At 57.6% G+C, this 20,991-nt stretch overlaps 1 protein-coding gene across 3 annotated transcripts in view; it reads right to left on the bottom strand.

The window, feature by feature from the left end:
• Positions 1 to 20,991, bottom strand: part of dpp6a (dipeptidyl-peptidase 6a) — a 1,922,242-nt gene that overhangs the window by 313,047 nt on the left and 1,588,204 nt on the right. The window lies entirely within an intron of this gene.

The raw sequence follows: 20,991 nt of genomic DNA, 5'->3' as shown, positions 1-20,991 counted from the left end.
AATTCCACACAGTCACCCAAGGCCGGAATTGAACCCGGATCCCTGGAGCTATGAGGCAGCAGTGCTCACCACTGTGCCGCCGTGCCCCTCTGCTAAGATACATCCCTATCCACCTCCCCATGGTCCCTCATGCCTCCTGTGCCAAGCTTTACCTTTCCACCAACCCCTTATGATCGTTCATGTCCTCTACACTTCCATGCCCATTGAGTCACTGTACACTTTCTAGACCAATGCACCCTTTAGTGCAGAGTAGTATGTATCATAAAAACCTGAAAGCTTGGCTGAGAGTGCAGATAATTATTAGAATGCAAGAACACCTGCTCCCCAGAGGAAACATTGAATGCCATTTCAAGCTCACTGTTGATTCTCTGTTATTAATTGCACAATGTTTGTTGCACAAGCTAAATGGTTTCAATGGTTTGCGGTTTAAGAAATGGGCAATTGACACTTTATTAGCTAGTCGTCCAGACATTTTTCAAACATATACAATGTTATCAATTCATTACTTTTCTAAAGCTTTTTTTTTTACACAAACTACTCTGCACTCCAGAATTCATCTGTTATAAAGTCATGGAATTTACAGTGCAGAAGGAGGCCATTTGGCCCATCGAGTCTGCACCGGTGTGAGTCGGCAGCCATTGGCCAAGGAAGTTGATGGAAGTGAAAGTCACGGATGGACAAGTCGAACAGATGGCCGATTCACAATTAACTATTTTACACCATTTTACAAAGTCAAAATCTACTCCTTCTATGTAAACTCATACAGCATAGAAGAAAGACATGGACGGCACGGTGGCAGAGTGGTTAGCACTACTGCCACACAGCATGAGGGACCCGGGTTTGATTCTGGCTTTGAGTGACCGTCTGTGTAGAGTTTGCATGTTCTTCCCATGTTTGCATGGGTTTCCTCTGGCTCCTCCGGTTTCCTCCCACAGTCCAAAGATGTGCAGGTTCCAAACACTGCGGAGAATCGGGCCTAGGTGGTCGGGTCTTCATCTGCATCCACTAATGGAATGCAAGTGAGTTTCACATTGACCCCAGTGGGTTTCCTGATCTGCCACGGCAGGCACCAGCAGAAGATCCTGCTGTAAATTCACGCCGGTGTTAAACCGATTTTTAGACCTCCACCAAATTCTCCCATCCCTCACCCATCATTGGACCAGCTGGTGGGGGCCCAGGAGAATTCTGTACAGTTTCTCCCTATCTACTCCATCAAAACCTCGAATGGTAACTCAATGGAGAAACATTCCTTGTGCTGCACTGAAGAGCAGGCAGTGCAGACAAATTGTGTTTGGGGGAATGAATTGCTCCGATGGGGGGCTTCCAGGCAGTGGAATTCCTTGCCCAGTGAAGCAGTAGAGGCTCATTCATTAAATGTTTTTAAGATAAAGATAGATAGTTTTTTGAAGAATAAAGGGATTAAGGGTTATGGTGTTCACTCTGTCAAATATTTTTAGAGGATTTATTAATGAAGTTACACTAAATTTCTGACTGCACATTTTTAACACGGTTATCAACCCATTTATTTTACCTTAAATAGGTTAATGACCGTATTAAAATAGCATACAAAGGAAATTTACACTCGTGTTTAACCCGTGTGCTACCAGATAGATTAAAGCCCCTGAGCTTCCATTATATTCCTATTCCGATTAATTGGATAATAACCAGATGAGGTGCAAAACTTGGACTGAGAGCACTGTCAGGAAAGTCAGAACAGGCTGGGCTCTTTTCTCTCGAGAGGAGACCTGATAGAAGAAGCTTCCACCAGTACAGGGGGACAGCAATTAGTGGCATAAATATAAAATAGTTACTAATAAATCCAATAAGAATTCCAGGGAATTATTTACCCAGAGAATGGTTAGAATGTGGAACTGTGGAGTATGTGAGACAAATAGCCTTGGTGCCTTAGCAGAAGCAGGATAAGTATAGGCATTAGGATAGTCCGGAAGTGTGAACTGGGGGAAGACCAATTTCAATATCATTAGGCAGGATCTGGCAAACGTATGCCGGGAGCAGTTACTTGCAGGTAAATCTATGTTTGAAAAGTGGGAGTCTTTTAAAAGTGAGATAGTGAGAGTTCAGGGTCAACATGTTCCTCGAAGAGTGGAGGGCAAGGGTGGCAGGTCCCGGGAACCCTGCATGTCAAGCGATATCGAGGGTTTGATAAAGAAAAAAAAGGACGCATTTGGCATAAATACAGGGGAGGTCCTTCAGGAGTGTAGAGTGTAGAGAGTGTTGGGGGATCGTCAAAAAGAAACTGGGCGGGCAAAGAGGGGCACGAAATATCATAGGCAGATAGGACTAAGGAAAACCCCAAGGCATTTTGTAAATATGTTAAGAGCAAGAGGATGGTCAGGGAAAGAGTGAGACTCGTTAGGGACCAAAGGGGAAATTTGTGTGTGGAGCCAGAAGGCGTGGTCAAGGTCTTAATTTAATATTTTTCATCTGTATTCATGAAGGAGAAAAACATGGTAGCTGGAGGTTTCAGTGAGGACGGTGAAGTTCCAAAGCATGTTAAGGTTGATAAGGATGAAGTATTAGATGTTTTAATCGGCATAAAGGTGCATAAATCCCTTGGGCCTGATGAGATTTATCCCAGGCTGCTATGGGAGACAAGGGAGGAAATTGCTGGGGCCCTGACAGAGTTATTTAAATCTTCGCTGGCCACAGATGAAGTGCCAGCTGACCTGTAGGATCACCAGTGCTGTAATGCTGTGCCTTTAGCCAAGAAGGGCAACAAGGCTAAGCCAGGTAATTGCAGGCCAGTCAGTCAGTGGGGGAAATATTGGGAAAATATTTGAGGGACAGGAATAATCAACAGTTGGAAAGACAGGGAGTGATCAGGGACACTAAGCATGGATTTGTTGGTGGGAGATTCTGCTTAACTAATTTAATTGAATTTTTTGGAAAGGGAACTAAATATACTGATGAGGGTAGCGCAGTTGATGTGGTTTACATGGACTTCCATAAGGCCTTTGACAAGGTTCTGCATGGAAGGCTGGTCCAAAAGGTTAAGGGCCCATGGGATCCAAAACAAGTTGGCAAATTGGATTCAAATTTGGCTTGGGAGCCAAAGGGTGATGGTGGAGGAATCGTTTTGTGCTTATAATAATAATCTTTATTGTCACTGAAAAACCCCTAGTCGCCATATTGCGGCGCCTGTTCGGGTACACAAAGGGTGAATTCAGAATGTCCAATTCACCTAACAGCACATCTTTTGGGACTTGTGGGAGGAAACCGGAGCACCCGGAGGAAACCCACGCAGATATGGGGGGAACATGCAGACTCCGCACAGACAGTGACCCAAGCAGGGAATCGAACCTGGGACCCTGGCGCTGTGAAGCAGCAGTGCTAACCACAATGCTACCATGCCACTCCGTGTTGATTGGAAGCTTGTGACCAGTGGTGTCCACAGGGATCAGTGCTGGACCTTGCTGTTTGTTATATACATTAATGACTTGGATATGAATGTAGAAGATATAATTAGCAAGTTTGCAGATGACACGAAAATTAGTGGTGTTGTTGATAGTGAAAAGGATAGTCTTAGGCTACAGGCTGACATTGATCAGCTGGTAAATTGGGCTAAGCAATGGCAGATGGAATTTAATCCTGGTAAGTGTGAAGTGATGCATTTTGAGAGGTCTAATAAGGGCAGTGTCGTGTTGGGTGTTCCGATATACAAACGAACTAACACGGTTGCAGATGGTACAACTCTGTTTTATTGTTCTGAATAATAACAACTGTTAACTTCTGGCTGTGGTTCGTACTTCACCAGTTAACCTGTGGACCCAGCCCTAACACTATCTTAGAGAGGCACTCAGCACATGGTGTATGTCTGAGTGGCACGCTGTGAGCTCTGTGTTCTGAGCTATCTCCTGCTGGAATGAGCGGGAACTGTGGTGTTCCCTGTTTTATAGTGCGTGTGCTCTCACTGGTGATTGGCTGTGATGTTGCGAGTGTGTTGATTGGTCCGTCGACCTGTCCATCAGTGTGTGTGTGTGATTGCACCATGATATGTAAATATGGATATCATGACAGGTAGGATACATACAATGAACGATATGTCCCTTGGGAGTACTGAGAAACAAAGGGATCCTAGTGTACAAATCCATGGTTCCCTGACGGTGGCAACACAGGTAGATAAGGTGGTGAAGAAGGCATATGGGATGCTTGCCTTCATTAGCTGGGGCATAGAATATAGGAGCAGGGAAATCTTGGTCCAACTTTATAAAACATTGGTTAGGCCACAGATGTAATATTGTGTGCAGTTCTGATCGCCACACCATTGGAAAGACGTGATTGCACGAGAAAGGGTGCAGAGGATATTCACAAGGATGTTGCCTGGGATGTAAAGTTGAGGAGAGACTGGATAGGTTGGGCTTGTTTTCCATGGAGCAGAGGAGGCTGAGGGGAATTCTGATAGAGAAATATAAAGTTATGAGAGGCATAAATAGGGTAGATTGTGATAATCTTTTCCCCCTGGCAGACGTGTCTAAGACCAGAGAGCGCAGGTTTAAGGTGAGGAGTAAGTGGTTTAGAGGGGACCTGAGGAAACATTTTTTCACCCAGAGTGTGGTGAAAATATGGAAAGCCCTGCCCGAGAGGGTAGTGGAGACAGGTACTCTTGCAACATGAAAGGAGTATCTGGATGAGCAATTAAATCACCAAGGCCGAGTAGGCTATGGACCAAGCACTGTTAAATGCGTTCAGTATAGATTAGTATTTGGTCGGTATAGACATGATGGGCTGAAGGGCCAGTTTCTGTGCTATATGACTCAATGACTCTATGAGAGAGAAGGGGATAGTGGGATATGCTCACAGGATTAGAAGAAAGGTTAGGGAAGGTTAGGGCCGGGATTCTCCCTTCCGGGACTCAGTCCCCAAGCCGGCAAGAAAACCGGCGCCAACGACTCCGTCGTAAAGTGGCCCCTAAGGTGAGGAATTCTCACCTGTCACGGGGGCTAGGAGGACGGCGGAGTGGTTGGCGCCGCTCCAGCTGGCGCCGAAGGGACGGTGCGAGATCGCGCATGCGGTTAAGGGCCGGCGTGGTTCCGCGCATGTGCAGACAGGCCGGCATATTTTGGCGCATGCGCAGGGAATTCTCTTCTCCGCGCCGGCCATGGAACAGCCCTACGGGCTGGCACGGAAGAAAGAAGTGCCCCCAGGGAACAGGCCCCCCCGCAGATCGGTGGGCCCCGATTGCGGGCCAGGCCACCTTGGGGGCCCCCCCTGGGTCAGATCACCCGCGCTCCTCCCCAAGGACCGCCCCAACCGACTTACCTGCCAGGTCCCGCCGTGTGGGACCATACGTAACCCACGCCGGCAGGACTGGCCAAAAACGGACGGCCGCTCAGCCCATCAGGGCCCGGAGAATCGCCGGGGGCCCGCTGCCAACGGCCCCCGACCGGCGTGGCGTGAATCCCGCCCCCGCCCGAAAAACGGCGCCGGAGAATACGGGGCGGCGGGGCGGGATTCGGGCCGCCCCCCCCCCCTGGGGATTCCCCGACCCAGCGGGGGGTTGGAGAATCCCGCCCTCGATGTTTCACTCAAATGCTTGCTTTTATGCAATAAATTCTACGCAATTATTTATTACATTGGGAGGTAAAATAATCCTTCTGTCAATCTAAGGTTACTTTCCATCTGGGTAGCAAGTTCCCAATAACAATCACAGCACAGACATTGTGGTGTCACCTATCCCTTCCCATTGATAGTCCAAGATCTAAACTAAAGTCGAAATATGTTGACAACAATCTTTACTCTGTGCTGTGAGACACTGGAAATCTGGGGCGAAATTTTCCCCCAACGGCGCGATGTCCGCCGACTGGCGCCCAAAACGGCGCCAATCAGACAGGCATCGCGCCGCCCCAAAGGTGCGGCCGAGCCCCAACATTGAGGGGCTAGGCCGGCGGCGGAGGGATTTCCGCCCCGCAAGCTGGTGCGGAAATGACATTCGGGGCGGCGCATGCGCGGGAGCGTCAGCGGCCGCTGTCAGTTTCCCAGCGCATGCGCGGGAGCGTCAGCGGCCGCTGACAGTTTCCCGCGCATGCGCAGTGGGGAGAGTCTCTTCTGCCTCCGCCATGGTGGAGACCGTGGCGGAGGCGGACGGGAAAGAGTGCCCCCATGGCACAGGCCCGCCCGCGGATCGGTGGGCCCCGATCGCGGGCCAGGCCACCGTGGGGGCACCCCCCGGGGTCAGATCGCCCCGCGCCCCCCCCAGGACCCCGGAGCCCGCCCACGCCGCCTGGTCCCGCCGGTAAATACCTACTTTAATTTACGCCGGCGGGACAGGCAATTTCTCGGCGGGACTTCGGCCCATCCGGGCAGGAGAATTGAGCGGGGGGGCCCGCCAACCAGCGCGGACCGATTCCCGCCCCCGCCCAATCTCCGGTACCGGAGATGTCAGCAACCGTAGGGGGCGGGATTCACGGCGGCCAACGGCCATTCTCCGACCCGGCGGGGGGTCGGAGAATGACGCCCCTGAAGCCTTTCTGAACTGTGCAGTGGTGCAGATTCAAATAGTCCGAGGAGACGTCAATAGCTCAAAGTCTTGAAGAACTGGGAAGCAAACTTCTGGGGCGTCAGAGGGTCGGAGAATGGCCGTTGGCCGCCGTGAATCTCGCCCCCGCCGGTTGCCGAAGTCTCCGAAGGGAGAAAAGTCGGCGGGGCGTTAATGGCGCCGCTGCCGCGGAGAATGTCACGGGTCTGCGCAAGGCAGCCGATTTTCGGCCTGCCGATATTCTCCCTTCCGGATGGGCCGAAGTCCCGTCGACGTGATGACCGTTCACGTCGACGTAAATTAAACCTCCTTTTCATCGGCGTGACCCTGTGCTCCAGGTTCACGCCGACCAGCGTGGAGGTGAGTGACGGCCTGGGGGGTTGGCTCTGGGCAGGCGATGGCGTGGCCGCAGGCTGAATGCGTGAGGAGAGGTGTGTCTCGGGTTGTGTGTGTGTGTGCGGCGGGGGGGGGGGGTGGTTAGAGTAGGCTGGGCTACGGGGGAGTGCCGGGAGAGGGATGGGGGTGTCCGTGCCGGGGTGGAGGTTGGGGGGGGGGTCCGTGCCGGGGTGGAGGTTGGGGGGGGGGTCCGTGCCGGGGTGGAGGTTGGGGGGGGTCCGTGCCGGGGAGGGGGATGGGGGGGGCGTCCGTGCCGGGGTGGAGGTTGGGGCGGGGGTCCGTGCCGGGGTGGAGGTTGGGGGGGGGGCCGTGCCGGGGAGGGGGATGGGGGTGTCCGTGCCGGGGTGGAGGTTGGGGGGGGGTCCGTGCCGGGGTGGAGGTTGGGGGGGGGTCCGTGCCGGGGTGGAGGTTGGGGGGGGGTCCGTGCCGGGGAGGGGGATGGGGGGGGCGTCCGTGCCGGGGTGGAGGTTGGGGCGGGGGTCCGTGCCGGGGTGGAGGTTGGGGGGGGGGGCCGTGCCGGGGAGGGGGATGGGGGTGTCCGTGCCGGGGTGGAGGTTGGGGGGGGGGGTCCGTGCCGGGGAGGGGGATGGGGGTGTCCGTGCCGGGGTGGAGGTTGGGGGGGTGTCCGTGCCGGGGAGGGGGATGAGGGTGTCCGTGCCGGGGTGGAGGTTGGGGGGGTTCCGTGCCGGGGAGGGGGATGGGGTGTCCGTGCCGGGGTGGAGGTGGGGGGGGGTCCGTGCCGGGTAGGGGGGTGGGGGTGTCCGTGCCGGGGTGGAGGTTGGGGGGGGTTCCGTGCCGGGGAGGGGGATGGGGGGGTCCGTGCCGGGGTGGAGGTTGGGGGGGGGTCCGTGCCAGGGTGGAGGTTGGGGGGGGGTCCGTGCCGGGGAGGGGGATGGGGGTGTCCATGCCGGGGTGGAGGTTGGGGGGGGGGGTCCGTGCCGGGGAGGGGGATGGGGGTGTCCGTGCCGGGGTGGAGGTTGGGGGGGTGTCCGTGCCGGGGAGGGGGATGAGGGTGTCCGTGCCGGGGTGGAGGTTGGGGGGGGTTCCGTGCCGGGGAGGGGGATGGGGGTGTCCGTGCCGGGGTGGAGGTGGGGGCGGGGTCCGTGCCGGGGAGGGGGGTGGGGGTGTCCGTGCCGGGGTGGAGGTTGGGGGGGGGGTTCCGTGCCGGGGAGGGGGATGGGGGGGGTCCGTGCCGGGGTGGAGGTTGGGGGGGGTCCGTGCCGGGGAGGGGGATGGGGGTGTCCGTGCCGGGGTGGAGGTTGGGGGGGGGGTCCGTGCCGGGGAGGGGGATGGGGGTGTCCGTGCCGGGGAGGAGGTTGGGGGGGGGTCCGTGCCTGGGAGGGGGATGGGGGGGGGGTCCATGCCGGGGTGGAGGTTGGGGGGGGGGTCCGTGCCGGGGTGGAGGTTGGGGGGGGGTCCGTGCCGGGGAGGGGGATGGGGGTGTCCGTGCTGGGGTGGAGGTTGGGGGGGTGTCCGTGCTGGGGAGGGGGATGGGGGTGTCTGTGCCGGGGTGGAGGTTGGGGGGGGGGGGTCCCTGCTGGGGAGGGGGATGGGAGGGCATGTGAGTTGGTCCACCTGGCTAGGTGCCAGCCTCCAACAGTTGGACCCATGCGGTCCATGCCACCTGGCTGGGGGGAGGAGGGGATATGGGCAATGATGACATGTCGTCGTTCCCCTCCCCCCACCAGGCCGTCATGTTTTCAGATCATCCAGCGATGTTGGCCGCCGTGGCGGCAGCCGCTCATGTCTATGTTGCCCTGGTTGAGGAGGAGGAGGAGGAGGAGCGTGCCAGAGAGGCGGCGCAGGCTGCTGCAGAGGGGCAGGCGGCAGCCGCCCAGGCTGGAGGGACACCCGACCGACAGGACGAGGAGGGGGAGGAGGACGTCGCGGCCCCACGGCAACGGAGGCACCCGGGGGTGCCCCGTGTGTACCGGCCCAGGCAGTCATACCAGGACCTCACGGACCGGGAATGCAGGAGGAGACTCCGGATGAGCCGGGAAACTGTGGCACACATCTGCCACCTGCTGGCACACCTGTCACCGCGTGGCACTGGCGGGGTACACCCTCTCCCTGTGTCCGTCAAGGTTACGGTGGCCCTGAACCTTTATGCAACGGGGTCATTCCAGGCACCGAGTGGGGACCTGTCCGGCATATCGCAGACATCGGTGCACCGGTGCATCCGGGCAGTGACAGATGCTCTATATGCCATGGCGCACCGCTACATCCGCTTCCCCGTGGACCGGGCCAGCCAAGATGCCCGGGCCGTGGGCTTCTCTGCCGTGGCGGGGTTCCCCATGGTCCAGGGCGCGATCGATGGGATGCACGTCGCCGTGCGGCCACCTGCAGATAACAGGGCCGTGTTCACTAATAGGAAGGGGACCTATTCGATGAACATACAGGTGGTCTGCGACCACTGCATGATGATCCTGCACGTCTGCGCCCGTTACCCGGGCAGTGTACACGACTCATTCATGTTGTCGCGGTCATCCATCCCCGGCATGTACGAGGGACGCCATCCCCGGCTGAGGGGCTGGTTGCTGGGCGACAGGGGCTACCCATTGCGATCGTGGCTGATGACGCCTGTACGGAGGCCACGCAATGAGGCGGAGAACCGCTACAATGATGCCCATGTAGCGACAAGGGGAGTGATAGAGAGGTGCTTTGGCGTGCTGAAGATGCGTTTCAGGTGCCTGGACCTCTCTGGGGGCGCCCTCCAGTATCGGTCAGATAGGGTCGGCCGCATCATTGTGGTGTGCTGCGTCCTGCACAACATAGCCCAACAGAGGGGCGATGTGCCGCAGGCAGAGGAGGGCGGAGTGGAGGAGCAGCAGGAAGAGGCGCAGTCCTCCCCAGATGAGGGGGATGGGGGCAATGGTCAGGGCAGACGGGGTAGACACAGGCGGGTGGCTGTCCACCGTTACCGGCTGGCCCAGCGGGCACGAGACAGACTGATAGACGCCCGCTTCACTGACTAGATGGGCGTGGGAATCGGGTAGTATGGCCACAGACCGCACACCATGGCAACAGCCGACCACCCACACCCCCCACCCATCCACCCACCCAGCACCCTCACCCCCCCTCCCCAACCCCACCCACCCCACCCACATGCACACCACCCCCACCCCCATTGCCGATCCACCTGCGGCACAACGGGCCGGGCTCACACAGTTGCGGGTGGACGCGTGTCTATCACAGGCCATGGAGGATGATGACAACCCGCCCTGCGGTGAGCTCCTGGCTCTACATCGTTGGACTATGTCTGACCCATGGCCACAGTACCACCATCCACCCGGACCATCCCTGCATGCGGCTGTGACACTGCAGCGCACGGTCCCGTCCTCTGCCCGGGGGATGTTGATGGCGGCCCAGGGGGAAGGGGGCAGACTCACCTGAGGCTGAAGTAAGACCACCCCTCACACACACACTTGCGCTCAACGTACATGACACCCCCGCACACTTTGGACAGAGCAGAAGGGCAGCTTCTGTAGGTGTAACATTGACTTTAATAACCAAAGGAGTTCATGCACGTGCCCTAGCCCCTAAAACTCATCTGTGCCCTGCAACCATGCCAACTTACTCAGTGTCTAATTGTTTGGCCTTACGGGCCCTTTGACTACGTCTACGTGGTTCCCCAGACGGTACAGCAGAACTGGAGGTGGACTCCTGTGATTCCTGCCCTCTGACACTGGATCCCTTTGGCGGCCGTTTCCTGGGGCGTCCTGGCCTAGATGGGCCAGGCTGCGGCCCGGGCGACTGGGATGGTGAGCTGCCAGCCTGTCCTGCCCGTTGCCCACCCGATGCACCTGGGACGGAAGGGGGGGAGTCCGAGGTGTCGCGGTGTACCGGGGCCTCCCCTACAGAGGGAGCCGGGACGGACCACACCACCTCCTCCTCCCTCGGGGTGCCCGATGGCCCCCAGGCCTCTACATGGGTGGGGGATGCGAACGGACTGGCCATCCGACGCCCCCCCGACATCTGGCGCTGCCAGTCCTGGAGGCCCGTGCTGGTATCGACAGGGGTCTGCAGGTTTGCAGCCATGGAGCCCAGGGGGTTGGCAAACCCTGTCTGTGACAGTGCGACGCCGGCTCGCACATGGCCACTGGCGCCGATGCCCTCAGCGATGGCCTGCAGAGACTGGGCCATGGCCTGCTGAACTGGGCTATGGCGTTGAGCGCCTCTGCCATCTGGCGCTGGCACTGGCTCATGGCCTCCTGTGAGAGGGCAGCCATTTCATGGGCCACAGACGCCGCCTGCACGGAAAGCCCCAGGCCTCGCAAACCGTTCCCCATGTCTGACACCGTCGCACCCATTGCCTCCACCGCGGACGCCACCCGTGTGGTGTCGGCCTGGGTGGCACGCATGACCGGCACCACTTCCAGCTCCTGGACGCGGGTGGACTCCTCCACCTGCGACCGCAGCCGCCGCAAGCCGCCCGTCACCCTCTTCGCTTGTTTCCGGGTCGGTGGTTGCATCGGATCTATGTGTGGGTGTGGTAACTCCAGGAACCCGGGATCCATCTGGGCGGCAGATGTTCGCTTGGGCTGGCCTGCCCTCCGACCGCCCGGCCCCTCTGCTGCTCCTACCTCCACCTGCTGTACCGGGACGGCTGTGTTGTGCGCACCAGTGAGTGTACCAGACGCCTCATCACTAAAGTGCCCAACCGAGGTGAGTGTTTCTGCGATGGTGGAGGGTGTTGGTGACAGCAGTGGCGTTGTGTCGTGCTCTTCGTCCCACTCTGAGTCCATGGCACTTTGGGGTGGGGGTTCGTCTCCACCCATCCACTCTGAGTCACTGTCCGGTATTTCGTCTTCCTGGGTAATGCTGTCCCGGTTAGTGGTGTCCTGGGTAGTGGTGTCCTGGGTAGTGGTGTCCTGGCTCAGATGTGACGGGGGCCTGTGGCTGCCCCCCTCATCGCTGGGTGGTCGCTCCCGCACGTGACAGGGGTGTCGTCTCCCTGTTGCTCCAGGTCTCTTTGTCTCCCGTGGTGTGCGAGGGGCATCCTGCGGGCGTCGCATGCCGGAGGGTCCGGGTCTCTCCGTCTCCCGTGGCCTCCGAGGGGCATCCTGCGGGCGGTCTGCATCTGCGGGGATGGGTGCCTGGACGTTTGGTCCTGCGATACACAATGAAGCATGCATGGTTAGACATCAGGCAGTGATCAGGTGATACGGGGAAGGGGGATATAGGGGAGGGGGGATATGGGGACGGGCTGTCGGTGGCTCACTTGCTACTACGCCCCCGACCTCTGCATCAGCAACCTCCCGGTCCTCAGGTCCACCAGCCATTTCCAGGGCCCTTTCCTGGTGTTCGGTCAGTGGCCTCTCATCAGCGGGGCCTCCTCCAGTCCTCACATGCTCCCTATTGTTGTGTGCGCGCTTCTCCTGTGTGGGGGGGGGGGGGGGGCGTGGCAGGGGTAAAAGGCAACACTGTTAGGCAGGTATATGAATGCACGCCATCGGTTGCGCGTGCATTGCAGAGGTTAAGGTTAGGGCTGGATTCACTTGGGGATATGGGGGAGGGGGGATATGGGGGAGGGGGGATATGGGGGAGGGGGGATATGGGGAGGGGGGATATGGGGAGGGGGGGATATGGGGAGGGGGGATATGGGGGAGGGGGGATATGGGGGAGGGGGGATATGGGGGAGGGGGGATATGGGGGAGGGGGGATATGGGGGAGGGGGGGATATGGGGGAGGGGGGATATGGGGGAGGGGGGATATGGGGGAGGGGGGGATATGGGGGAGGGGGGATATGGGGGAGTGGGGTATGGGGAGGCTCACCCTGCTTGTTCTGACGAGGTTGTTCACCTTCTTGTGGCACTGGGTGCCTGTCCGTGGTGTCAGGGCCACAGCGGTGACGGCCTCTGCCACCTCCCTCCACAGACGCCGGCTGTGGCGTGGGGCAACTCTGCGGCCGTGCCCGGGATACAGGGCGTTCCTCCTCTGCTCCACCGCGTCCAGGAGCGCCTCCACATCGCGTGACTCGAACCTCGGGGCTGAGCGGCGGCCAGCCATCCAGTCGGGCGTTGCGGTCGGGTGTTGCGGTCGGGTGGGGGGGAGCAGCGCGGCCTTATGAGCCGTCACGCCGTGTGGCGCGTATGACGCTGCACGGCGTGAACCACTGCGCAAGCGCGGATCCCGTTACGTCGCTGCTGGCCCATTTCGGGCAGGAGACTATCGACCCATTTTTCCGACGTGACGCAAGTCAGATTTGCGCCGTTTTTTGCACCGATCGGCGGACTTTCCGCCGATAACGGAGAATTTCGCCCCTGTTATCTTGATCGCCAGACTTTGAAGGCTGTTGCTAATTCTACCCTTCCACCAAAAATCGCCCCAGTAGCTACTTCTTAAGGCAACTCATTACTGTGTTAATCTTTGATTGTCATTTAATCAATGGCTCACTTTTGGATGATTTTTAAAGGGAGGGAACATAAGAAACAGGGGGTGAGATTCTCCGACCCCCCGCCGGGGCGGAGAATCGCCGGGGGCTGGCGTGAATCCCGCCCCCGCCGGTTGCCGAAGTCTCCGGCACCAGATATTCGGCGGGGGCGGGAATCGCGCCACGCCGGTTGGCGGGCCCCCCTGCGCGATTCTCCGGCCCGGATGGGCCGAAGTCTCGCCGCTAAAATGCCTGTCAAGCCGGCGTAAATTAAACCACCTACCTTACCGGCGGGACAAGGCGGTGCGGGCGGGCTCCGGTGTCCTGGGGGGGGGGGGGCGTGGGGCGATCTGTCCTGGGGGGTGCCTCCACGGTGGCCTGGCCCACGATCGGGGCCCACCGATCCGCGGGCGGGCCTGTGCGTGGGGGCACTCTTTCCCTTCCGCCTCTGCCACGGTCTCCACCATGGCGGAGGCAGAAGAGACTCCCTCCACTGCGCATGCGTGGGAAACTGTCAGCGGCCGCTGACGCTCCCGCGCATGCGCCGCCCAGAGATGTCATTTCCGCGCCAGCTGGCGGGGCACCAAAGGCCTTTTCCGCCAGCTGGCGGGGCGGAAATTCGTCCGGCGTCGACCTAGTCCCTCAAGGTTAGGGCTCGGGCCCCAAAGATGCGGAGCATTCCGCACCTTTGGGGCGGCGCGATGCCCGTCTGATTTGCGCCATTTTGGGCGCCAGTCGGCAGACATCGCACCGTTTCCGGAGACTTTCGCCCAGGAATAGACCATTCAGCCCTTCCACCCTGCTCCACTGTTCAATGAGATCATGGCTGATTCTCCACTACAACACCATTTTCCTGCACTATCCGCTCTTCCCTCGATGTTTTCCTCTCGATCTCAGTCTTGAACATAACTCAACCACTGGGTCTCCGCAGCCCTCTGGGGCAGAGTTCCAAAATAAATACAATTATAAAATGGGGATTACTGGGGACTCCGTTAACCTCTGAGTTACGAAAAGGAATGAAAATCGTAAATGTCGCGAACCTGGAAAACAGAGAAGATTCTAGAAATATGCAGCTGGTCTGCCAGCATCTGAGAGGAGAAAAGACAGGGCAACATGTTGCGTGTAGTACCGTGTCTTTCTTTGGGTTTTTCTGCAGGAATACCTTTTGAGCTATTTTTGTATTATTTTTGAATAAATTCTGTGAATTTTCCCATATGGAAATGGCGAATCACCAATTTCCTGGTATATTCTGAGCAAGTGCTGGCTGAACATCAGCATTAACCAATAGGGAATTGGTGCCTTCCTCAATGTTTTGTGCTGCCTGAGATGTCTTTAGTCAATCGTTCAAATGTGGAGCAATGTAGCGTGGCCAATCCACATACCCTGCACATGTTTGGGTTGTGGGGGTGAGACCCACGCAGACACGAAGAGAATGTGCAAACTCCACATGGACAGTGACCTTTTTAGTCAATAGTTAATCAGACCCAAAACCCCTCTACCTTTATTTATAGACCTTTTTTGGATCATGTACATTCTTCTTCTTTCTTCCCCAAATGCGCCATATCACTACATGTGGCCAACTAAAATTTATCGATTCTTTCTGGTGGCACTGAACCACATTTATTTTTGGTCTTGGACTCAGGTCTGGGATTTTCGTGACTGTGTATGGACAAACAATATCATTGTTTCAAGTGAGCAGAGGAGAGGGAGTTGAATGGTATCCGAATACAATGGTGTTAACCCTGCTCTGGAGTCCCCAAAACTAATTTGGCGCTAACTCCGAGCAGTTTAATTGCCCGCAGAATTGGACAATTCTGACATAAAGTGGCAAATCGGGTACGTCATTGAATCCTGATTTTCATATTTAAAGGGGTATTTCACCTCAACAGGCAGGTGCTATGCAACCCCCACCCCAAACTTTTTAAAGGCATCCCAATCTCTCAAGCCCCCAACATGACCCCCAACATTCCTCCCCCCCCCCCCCCCCAGCCCAACTTTATAAAGGGGGTCCCGGGCCTCCCCTGCACAGCATCCCCCAACCCCGATCGCCACCAGTTTGGCACCGCCAGGCTGGCACCCTGGCAGTGCCCCTGTCAGCTGGCAGTGCCAGACTAGAACCCAGGTGGCACTACCAGGGCACCAAGCTGGCACCAGCAGTCCCAGGGTACCATCCTGCCCAGAGGGCATGCACCTGGAAGCCTCCAATCTCCTATCTTTACAAACTCTGGATGGAATTTTCCAGTCCTCATAGAGTCATAGAATTTACAGTGCAGAAGGAGGCCATTTGGCCCATCGAGTCTGCACCGGCCCTTGGAAAGAGCACCCCACCCTAGCCCACACCTCCACCCTATCCCTGTAACCCAGTAACCCCACCTAAACCTTTTTTGGACACTAAGGGCAATTTTAGCATGGCCAATCCGCCTGACCTGCACATCTTTGGACTGTGGGAGGAAACCGGAGCACCCGGAGGAAACCCACGCAGACACGGGGAGAAAGTGCAAACTCTGCACAGGCAGTGACCGAAGCCAGGAATCGAACCTGGGACCCTGGAGATGCGAAGCAACTGTGCTAACCACTGTGCTATCGTGCTGCCCTACCAGTCCCGCCACAGTCAATGGCCTTTTGGCTAGCTCACAGCCTGCTCCATTGCCGGCCCCGCCCCGCCACACCAGGGACCAGAAAAAAACGGCCCACCTCTCGCCGTGAAAAAACAGAATTTCAATATCACCCATTTTAGTCATTTCCTTCTGGAAATTTCTTGAGCCATTGCCCACTGTTTTCAATCCCCGCTGGACTCTCGGGCCTTTGGAACACTTTGAGGACGTTCCCTGAAACAACACGGACAGTAACTACAGAGGTCAGGCCTACAATATCTGGGTTAATATGTCAGGCGATTTTAGGTTCACGTGTATGGTTCAACAGCAGGAAAGCCACAAAGTTTCCTCGTGGTTTATGATTTTACCGTCCACTGGTAATACTTCAAGTTACTCTGTTTCACCAAGTTAAATAATGTTATATAATTAATGTAATGCCAGGCATTATTTTGATTTTAATTTGTCTTTACATAAAATGTTCAGCAGACAAACAGGTCATTCAGTCTAGCTTAATCCATGCTGTATGATGCTCCACACAAACCTCCTCCTACCCTTCTTCTTCTAACCCAATCAACGTATCCTTCTATTCCTTTCTTTCTCCCTGGACGGTAGTTCATCCAGATGACAGGCCTGTTGGATGGACAGCCAGTGGGATCCATGGGTCAGTTCCTTTGGGAAAGGTCGCCAAGGGGGTGGGGGGGGGGGGAATTCCATCCTAGATCCTTCCCATATCTTTATGATACATCTACTTCAATGCATCGTGTTATTTGCCCCAGCTGCTACTTGTGACAGCAAGTTCTTCATTCTCTTAAGTGGAATGCTCTTTCCAAGGGGCCGGGCAGCCTCGATGGGCCGAATGGCCTCCTTATGCACTGTAAATGCTATTATTCTATGATTCTCACCACTCTTTGGCTAAAGATGATTCTCCTCATTTCCCAATTGGATTTATTAGTGTCTGTCCGATAGTCCCTAGTTTTGGACTGGCCCACAAATGAAGGGCGCCAATCCCCCCACCCCCCCGCCCCCCGCCGGGTGGGAGTATCGTGCCATGCCGCCCCGACCCTAGCACGCGATTCTCCCACCCCCCGGAAACCAGCGGCGCGCGATTCGCACCGGGCCGCTCGGAGAACCGGCGAGCAGCTATTCTCCGGCCGGATGGGCCGAGCGGCCGCCACGATATGAAAGGTTCCCGCCGGCGCCGTCCACCCCTGGTCGCCGCCGGCAGGAACTCTGCGGGAATGCTGGTGGGGCAGCCTGTTGGGGGGGGGGGGTGTGTGGGGCTCCTTCACCGGGGTGGCCTCCGATGGGGTCTGGCCCGCGATCGGGGCCCACCGATCGGCGGGCTGGCCTCCCCCCCCCACCCCCCCAGGCCTACCTCCTTCCGCGCGCGGCCCAGAACACCGGCTCCATGTTGATAAGGGGCTGGCGTGCATAAAACGTTCCCCGCACATGCGCAGGATGGCGCGCCCCAACTGCGCATGCGCGGATTGGCACGACGCCCATTTGGCACCACGTAAGGACGCTGGAGCGGCGTGAACCGCTCCAGCGCCGTGCTGGCTCCCTGTTGGGGCCAGAATAGGTCGTGTCCGGGCCCTGTTGGCGCCATCGTAAAATGCGACGGCCTTCACGATGGTGCGAACACTTGGGGCGAAATTCTCCCCAAACGGCGCAATGTCCGCCGACTGGCGCCCAAAACGGTGCCAAACAGACGGGCATCGCGCCGCCCCAAAGGTGCGGAATGCTCCGCATCCTTGGGGGCTGAGCCCCAACATTGAGGGGCTAGGCCGGCGCCGGAGGGATTTCCGCCCCGCCAGCTGGCGGAAACGGCCTTTGTTGCCCCGCCAGCTGGCGCAGAAATGACATGTCGGGGCGGCGCATGCGTGGGAGCGTCAGCAGCCGCTGACAGTTTCCCGCGCATGCGCAGTGGGGAGAGTCTGTTCTGCCTCCGCCATAGTGGAGACCGTGGCGAAGGCGGAAGGGAAAGAGTGCCACCACGGCACAGGCCCGCCCTCGGATCGGTGGGCCCCGATCGTGGGCCAGGCCACCGTGGGGCACCCCCGGGGTCAGATCGCCCCGCGCCCCCCCCCCAGGACCCCGGAGCCCGCCCACGCCGCCTTGTCCTGCCTTGGCCCATCTGGGCCGGAGAATCCAGCGGGGGGGGCCCGCCAACCGGCGCGGCCCGATTCCCACCCCTGCCGAATATCCTGTACCGGAGACTTCGGCAACTGGCGGGGGCGGGATTCACGGCGGCCAACGGCCATTCTCCGACCCGCTGGGGGGGTCGGAGAATGACGCCCTTGGCCTCAATATCGGAGAATCGCCCCCGAAAGCATTTATCCACTCAATCAAAACGTTTTCATAATCTTAAAGGCATCTATCTGGTCACTCCTCAGCGTGAATCTTTTAGGATAGGTATTCCCAGTTACAGTGTCATCATAATTGACATTATTTGAAGTTTAATCTGTCTTTGTGGTGTTGACTGTACACCCCAATATTATTTTTCTGCTGATCTTCTCCAATATACGTACTTTCCCCTGGCTGCTTTTCATTCTCTTTCTGTCCATTTATCTGGTGGTTGTCTGCCCGTTCGCCCCACCCGTTCCAATACTGCACACACCCTGGGCGCGATTCTACACTCCTGCGCCGGTTGGGAGAATCGCCTGGGCTGCCAAAATTTCCCGCAACGCCGGTCCGACACCCTCCTGCGATTCCCCCAAGCGGCGGGAACGGCCCCGTCATGTTTCGCGGGCCGCAGGCCGGAGAATCGCCCGAGACACCCAAAATGGCAGTTCTCCGGCACCCCTGCTATTCTCAGGCCCGGGTGGGCCGAGTGGCCAGCCCAAAACGGCGGTTTCCCCCCGGCGCCGTCCACACCTGGTCGCTGCTGTCGGGAACAGCGCGGGAACGCTGGGGGGGGGGGGGGGGGGGCGGCCTGCGGGGAGGAGGAGGGGGGATCCTGCACTGGGGGGTACCTCAAATGTGGGGTTGACCTCCTTCCTTCCGCAGACCCGCACGATCCGTCTGCCATCTTCTTGCGGGGCGGACTCGGAGAGGAAGGCAACCACGCATGCGTGGGTTGGCGCCGGCCAACCCGCGCATGCGCGGGTGACGCCAGTTATGCGGCGCCGCCTTTACGCGGCGACAAGGCCTGGCGCGTGTAGATGACGCGGCCCCGCTCCTAGCCCATTATCGGGCCCTGAATCGGTCGGGATAGGGTCCGTTTTGCGCCGTCGTGAACCTCGACGGCGTTCATGACGGCTTGGGCACTTTGGCACGGGAGTGGAGAATCCCGCCCCCTGTCTGCTCCCCACACCAGCACCCCCCTGCACCCCTCTCGCACATCCCCCTGGCACCCCACTCCCACACCACTCCCCTGTACCCCACTCCTGCACCACTCCCCCCGCACCCCACTCCTGCACCACTCCCCCGGTACACCACTCCCGCGACATCCCCTCCTCCCCCCCCCCCCCCCCCCCCCCACTCTTTCTCCTTTCAAACTTGCTTCAGATGAATTGTGCAGACAGAATAGTAAAGGTTACAGTGCAACCTGTGGGGGTGCGGGAAGTCTATCAGCGTGGGGCACTTCTTAATGCAACAGCCCGGTGAGGAAGTAGCTCCTGGGATCGGGGGGCTGCCGTCAAAAGGGAAATAATAATAACAGCTGTTGCAGAATAGCAACTCGGCACTTGAAACACACACTGTCACCTTGGAAAACTGAATATTTCATTATCGCATGCCAACCCACAGACCATTCTTGGTATCAGCTTGTTTTCACATGCAGTGATCCATGAGCCAATTAAAATATTAATCCTTGGAGGAAAATAAAAATCAAAGTTCCTTTCAATTGCTATTTCTAACTTGCCGGACTTGAAAGAATCCAACTGAATTCCAAATTCTTTCCTTCCTTCTTTTCCATCAATATTTTCCATTGATCTGCCGGAGGCTGTTTCCTCTGGTTTCCATTGATAATAATGCAGTTCCCAGGGTGACATTTTATAAGTTTGCTACATATAGATCACATGAGGCGTGGGTGCGGGGGAGATCTTCCACCTGGCCCAGGGTTTTCCATGACTGCGTACGCCACCCCAGACTTTGTGAAGGGGGCATTCTCCAGCCCCTCCCATCGGTGCGATCTTCCCATCCCGCCGAAGTAGACTCCCGCCGTGGGTTCCCTAATGGTCGCACAGCCGCGAATGTAACTTGCCATTGACTGTGCCGGTAGTTTGATGATTTGAATTCTGCTTAAAATGTCTGGAAACAAAAACCGACTCTCAGCGAAAGTGACTGCGGAGCTGCCGAATTGATGTTAACAACCCGGCCGGTCCACTCTTATCCCGTCGGGAAGGAAACTTGCTGACCTTAATACATGTTCACTGCCAGACCAATGTGCTTGACTGGCAAAGCACTTGGTTGTAACAAACCTGGAAAGAAGTCCAAGTCATTCAGCAAGAACCCATTCAACATTAAGGAACTTCAACATTTGAAGTTCAAGAGATGACATCTCAAAGAAAAAGTCATTTGTAAACAGACGCCTTCCAGAAATTGACCAAACTTCACCTCCCAGCAATCCACGGGAGTGCGGAACTGGATTTTTAAAAAACTTTGAAATGATTCACACGCACAATAAAGTGACTCCCTGGGCGAGGTTCTCCACTCCTGCACCGGTTGGGAGAATCGCCTGGGTCGCCAAAATTTCCCGCGACGCCAGTCCGACGCCCTCCCGCGATGCTCCGAAGCAGCGGGAACGGCCCCGCGAGTTCCGCGCTGTGCAGGCCGGAGAATCGCCCGAGACACCCAAAATGGCGATTCTCCGCAACCCCCGCTATTCTCAGGCCCGGATGGGCCAAGCCGCCAGGCCAAAACGGCGGGTTCCCCCCGGCGCCGTCCACACCTGGTCGCTGCCGGCAGGAACAGCGCGGGAATGCTGGGGGGGGTCGACGGCGTTCACGCCGGCGTGGGCACTTCGGCGCGGGAGTGGAGAATCCCGCTCCCTGAACCTCCTTAAGTCAGGAGATGGCAGACACCATCGGACCACATAATGATATGCATCTAAAGGTAAAATCTCCACAGTCCCAGATGACTATAGACTGCTTTCCCCTTTGAGGGGGAGAGCTGGCTTGTGGTGGCTGACG

Source organism: Scyliorhinus torazame, chromosome 6 (genome assembly GCF_047496885.1).
Source record: "Scyliorhinus torazame isolate Kashiwa2021f chromosome 6, sScyTor2.1, whole genome shotgun sequence".
Lineage (NCBI taxonomy): Eukaryota > Metazoa > Chordata > Chondrichthyes > Carcharhiniformes > Scyliorhinidae > Scyliorhinus > Scyliorhinus torazame.
Note: the sequence above shows the minus strand (reverse complement) of the source record. Positions and strands in the feature narration are given on the sequence as shown.